Here is a 6,000-nt window from a genome sequence, read left to right on the forward strand (position 1 = left end):
TATGCTCCACATGGAAAAGTCAGATTATCTGTCCCTTAAACAATGTTCATTTTCTTTTCTCCCACAGACTTTTGGAAAACATACAGCAAAGTCAGATGTTTAGGTGGCAGTACTATCAGTTTAAATATGCTTTGGGTTTCTGGGTAACTTTACAAGAATTTCAAATGAAATGTGAATTCAAATGTCATTGGAGAGTTAGGCTGAGAAAAAGGACTTGTGTTACAATGAAGAATCCCTTCATGAGTTTGACTTAGCTCACATTGTGATGGCATGTCACATTCCAACATAAATGCCCTCCCCTGACATGGTAGAGATAGTCATTGAAAATTTATCTACTTGGTCTATGATTTGCCCTTCTCATTTTAAGTCACTCTATTATAATATACTGAGGGAAATTGAGGATTTAAAGGTATCTGCAATCTAAAAATATTTCTTACATAACAATATGCTTTCAAGTATTAAAGTAGAATCATTTAAATTATCTGTGTGGAGTTTTATCTCCTTCCAGCTATATCTTTCTATACGAATCATAAATAATTCTGTCTGTGATCTCAGCAATATCCTCTTTGAACTTGATTATCTATATTTAAAACAAAATGATGCTTGTCTGTAAAGTAGATAATTATGGTGGGTGAATTGGGAGTTAATAGTATAATGTACTTTGAACTCTGAGAACAAAATGCTAAGTAAGCAGTAGACACTGGGAGATAATGAACCAGTTAGTTTCTATACCTGGTCACAGTTTTAATATTACAGACCTAGGTAAATTAGTAAAGGTCTTTAATATATAAAGTCAATGTCTCTGGCATTGTCATTCTATTAGGATCACTAGTCACTAAAATAGAAAAAATTCTAAAAATTCTAAAAAACTGAAAGGCTAGATAGAGATTTGTTCTGAACCCTGAATTTAAGAATATATCAAAGTGCGTATGTTATTGGAACTCACTTAATAGTATTCTAAAGTTAATGCAAAAATTGTCATTTAACATGTTTAGAAAATTTACTTCAGCTTGGTTCATTGTATATGGTAGATAATTATCCCAAAAGCAGATTTAAAGTTTGGGAAAAAATGTGTAAATTCTTGAGTTAAACTACTCTTTAAATGGTATAGTTTAATTTATTGGGATAAATATTGTATCTACAAAAAATATGCAAAAATATTATTGAAAAACTTTTGTAAACTGGGCCTAGTTAATAAAAATTTCTCAAACAAAAAGATTAAAACCTATTTGAGAGTTTTAATAGGCACATAAAATTTTGATAATTATGAAAATAAAAATATACATATCACTTGGTAATATAGAAATTTATTATAATAAATATATTGTCATATATTAAGCTTATAGATATCTTAGGGAGTTTGCCCTAAGTGAGAGCTGTGAATTCTGCCACAGTCATTACTAGCTTTAGGTCTTGGGAAAATTCCTTGCCCTGAGCCTCATTTCCATCAAAGGGTTTTCATCAATACTAAATGATATAATGCCAGTGAACTACTTATTACAATGCTTATTACTAATAAATGTTAATTACTTTCATTATTATTTCAATTATTATAAACTTGAGAGTAACACAACATATTATCTATAATTCAGAATAATATTTGCTAATTGCCATGACTTTGGTGTATATCCAGCACAACCTTTCAACAATTAGAATTATTATTTTGATTTACTTCCTTAGTCAGAGTGCTCATGAAGGGTTAGATAAGGTGAACTGAGGAAAATATACCTCTGAATGAAAGGAAAAATAGAGTTCTAAAAACCCTACTTTCTGTCTATGAAGAAATTAATGTAGAACATATTCAGAAAATTTCTATTGAATGAGAAAAGACTGCTGGAAATACTTGTTATACAGAATTAATTCATGGAGGATATCTCAATGTAATTAATATTATCTAGGCAGATTTTATATATGTATTCACACACACACTGACACATGCATAAACACATATACATGCGATACCTTCATTTTAATAATACCCCCACTGAAATAGTAGCTAGTCTGTATGCTCAGATGAAGATGCCAAATGATATAGAAAATGCTAAGTTCATTTGGTCACAATTCTGCTAAATTTTCCTGCTGTCTAGTAGTATTGAACTTGTTCAACCTTTTTTCTTCTTGTGAAGGGTGAAATAAAGGAGAAATCTGATTTTTATAGTATTTATAATGTCTTTATTACTCATCCTCCTTTTGAATTATTTGCACATTTTCCACTGGCATTAGTGGGAATATCATAAGTAGATCCCAAAACATTACAGTTCTCTTGACTTGGATACCTGTGCACAGTGAAACTAATGTGTATGCACAGTGCACTGTTAGAATTAAATTTAAAAACCTACTTCTGAATAGTAGCATCTAAAACAGTGAGGATATGTGATGACAACAATTCTGAATAGCTCTGCAGGACTGTAATTCTGCTGCGACCAATACATTGTCTCAAAGCAGAGACTTGGGCCTTTTGGAAAAAATTTAACCTCCAAAGTGAAATTACTGAAACTTCTAAGGCAAAAGACAATAAATTTTATGTGAAAACTCTTATGTTCAGGTTTTTACTATAATTCTTCAATTTTAAATACTTCCCTGGCATATAGTAAATGAATTTGTTATGCTGATTACCAGACTAGTACTCATTATCAAATATATATGCATGTGTGTGTGTATATATATATATATATATTCTCTAGTATTACTAGTTATTGAATATATATATCTAATATATTTAGTAGTACTAGTTATTGTCACACATATGATACGTGAATGACATAATGGATTATATATGTAATATATATATATATGCACATACATGGAGTATGTGCTTGAAATGAAAAAAAAAAAAAAAAAACCAAAACATTATATGGAAGAAATAGTTCCAAACTTGAAACCAGAAAACCTAAATTCTTACTCCACCCCTTCTAACTCTTGGCTGTGTAATTTTGGTTAAATTACTTAAAATCTTTTCACTAAAATTTCTGAAAAATGAGAAAGTTTTTGTATACCATCCTTAAAATTTCTTTCAGCTATGAGTCTATGAAATCCACAATTGCTCTTTCTGTTATCATCTTATGATGGCATCTTAATTCTGCTATGGTCTGATGCAAGATGTAATGGATTTCAGCTGTCCTGTCAGCAAATCATTTGTGAAGAAACAAAATGGCTGGCTTTGATGATTATCTCTGTGTTGAGGGAAGGTTGACTGGGTGGATGAATGGATGGGTGCACGAATAGGTGGATGTATAAACGCGTAGAAGGAAAGAGGAAAAATGAGAAGAGGAAAAAATGCACAGAGAGAGAGACCAAGAGAATCAACTCTTGTGCTTCAAAGAAAATTAAAGATTCAATGCATGTAGTACCTTTGAAAAGTTTATTCTTTTTAAAACTATGTATCATAGAGAATTTGTATATATTAGGCAAAATTAAATAAGTAAAGAGTTTGAACTCTGAGAATAAAAAAGGCTAGTTACTTTGATTTTATTTGCAGCTCTGAAATCTGATCATATGTTTTTGGGCAATTGTTTCATACATGTCTTTTTAGATGATAAGGTTTTAAGCAGAAATTGATTGTGCAAGGGTAATGTTCACGTGTTGATACTTTCTTGTTTCCAATTTTTAGAATTATTTATTTTAAAAGATACTTGGTATGTTAGTTATATAAAATGAGATATGCAGACCTTCCAGTAATTTGTCAACTCTGTATGTGGAAAAATTCTTTCTGTTATAGAAGTGCTGGGTCTGGTGGACCCCAACTAGGCCCTTCCCTTGCCTTGTGTTGCTGTGCCAATTGAATGAGACCAGGTTGGGCAAAGCAGAGCAGAGACTTTATGCCTTAATCGAGGAATGGGGAAGGGAGAGCTCTAAGACCCCGTCTTCTGGGGGAAAGGAAGTGGGAAACTTTTAAGGGTTAAGAGGTGGGTGTGCCATCAGTACCCGGGGAAAGTGGCAGTAAGTTCCAGAAACAGCCAAAACATGCACAGTCCTGTGGGCTCTTCTGTGCAGGACACTAATCGTGCTAGCAAAGTGCAAGTCCTCCCTTTCAGAGGAGATCCTAGCATGGTAATGAAGCAAAGGCAACTCTCAGACATTTTGGGTCTCATCTGTACAGGTGCTGCCCTGGTGGTCAGGCTGGAACCAGTTCAGGGCAGTGGACTGTCAACCATCTTGGACCTTTCTGCTCAAGCTAATTCTGTGGTTTTGCTTATGTGGCTTCTGCCTTAGTTTTTGTTAAGCAAGCACAGCTGTGGGCATAGACTAACAGATTGTGGTGTGGAAAGAAAGAAAGTAGGTTAACCTCTGTACAGGTATGGGTCTCTTTCCGGTGACCCTTCAAGATGTGTATCCAAACCTTTCTCAATATTTTTAGAGGAAAATTCTGACCTAGGTGAAGACATTTTCTTTCTTTCACTACCTTCCCAGCTAAACAGTGTTTCCTCTACTTGCCTCTTACGTATAGGATAAAGATGAATTTAAATATTCAAACTAAAACTACAAGTATATGATTAATACTTTGCTGAATAATTTGGGAGTCACGATAATACCTGTGATAATAAACTCACATACAGGTACATTTGCAATTCTACTTTTGTTCTAATTTAGAATTAGTTGTAACTTACATTTTTATTCCTATATTTGAATTTAGGTATCCTATTTTACAAGGTCATGCCTAACTAATATAAGGAAAGTTTAAACTATTCCTGTTTCTTGAATATCTAATATATTCAGGCTCTGTTATAGACACTCTAACAAAAATAGTTTCCATGGCCCAGGAAATTATATTTTGCTAAGGAGACAAGGCATATATCCATGGTGGAGACAACACCGTGAATAAAGACATGAAGGTATAAAAGCTTAAAATGTTTTTGAGAGTTATGGATGTGGTCAGGTTAGTAACTTCTTTATTTATTTATTTATTTTTATTATTATTATTTTTTTTTGTGGTATGCGGGCCTCCATCTGCTGTGGCCTCTCCCGTCGCGGAGCACAGGCTCCGGATGCGCAGGCCCAGCGGCCATGGCCCACGGGCCCAGCCGCTCCGCGGCATGTGGGATCCTCCCAGGCCGGGGCGTGAACCCGGTTCCCCTGCATCGGCAGGCGGACGCGCAACCACTGCGCCACCAGGGAAGCCTCGTTCTTTATTTATTTTTTAAAATTTATTTTTTGGCTGCGTACGGTCTTCGTCGCTGCGCACAGGCTTTCTCTAGTTGCGGCGAGCGGCGGCTACACTTTGTTGCAGTGCACGGGCCTCTCATTGCGGTGGCTTCTCTTGTTGTGGAGCACAGGCTCTAGGTGTGCGGGCTTCAGTAGTTGCGGTGTGTGGGCTCAGTAGTTGTGGCTTGCGGGCTCTAGAGCGTAGGCTCAGTAGTTGTGGCACACGGGCTTAGTTGTTGTGCAGCACGTGGGATCTTCCCGGACCAGGGATTGAACCCATGTCCCCTGCATTGGCAGGTGGATTCTTAATCACTGCACTACCAGGGAAGTCCCAGGTTAGTAACTTCCTACAAATTAACAGGCATATTTGCAAATGGAAATTTTTAGAAAATGATTTTATTAACTTGTACGTATGGCCCTTTACAATAGTTAAAAAATTAAGACTTCAACATGTTTTTAATACCACTATAAACTATAATTACTTCCTTTCTAAGACATAAGTAGACAAGGATGATATGTTTTGTATTTAAAAACTTGTATGTAGTTCTTGCTTCAGCAGCACATCTACTAAAATTGGAACGATACAGAGAAGATTAGCATGGCCCCTGCACAAGGATGACACGCAAATTCGTGAAGCGTTCCATATTTTTCAACGAGCACATGAAAGAATGCTCAACATCATTAATCATTAGAGAAATGCAAATCAAAACTACAATGAGCTATCATCTCACACCAGTCAGAATGGCCATCATCAAAAAATCTACAAACAATAAATGCTGGAGAGGGTGTGGAGAGAAGGGAACCCTCTTGCACTGTTGGTGGGAATGTAAATTGATACAGCCACTATGGAGAACAGTA

The 6,000-nt window shown here is 35.4% G+C and overlaps 1 protein-coding gene and 1 non-coding gene across 3 annotated transcripts in view; both read left to right on the forward strand.

The window, feature by feature from the left end:
• GRID2 (glutamate ionotropic receptor delta type subunit 2) overlaps positions 1 to 6,000 on the forward strand; it is a 1,406,179-nt gene that overhangs the window by 265,239 nt on the left and 1,134,940 nt on the right. The window lies entirely within an intron of this gene.
• Positions 5,690 to 5,792, forward strand: LOC112065695 (U6 spliceosomal RNA). Its single transcript, XR_002892188.1, has one exon. It is a non-coding gene; the product is annotated as a U6 spliceosomal RNA (small nuclear RNA).

The sequence above is a fragment of the Physeter macrocephalus genome, chromosome 7 (assembly GCF_002837175.3).
Source record: "Physeter macrocephalus isolate SW-GA chromosome 7, ASM283717v5, whole genome shotgun sequence".
Taxonomy (NCBI): Eukaryota; Metazoa; Chordata; class Mammalia; order Artiodactyla; family Physeteridae; genus Physeter; species Physeter macrocephalus.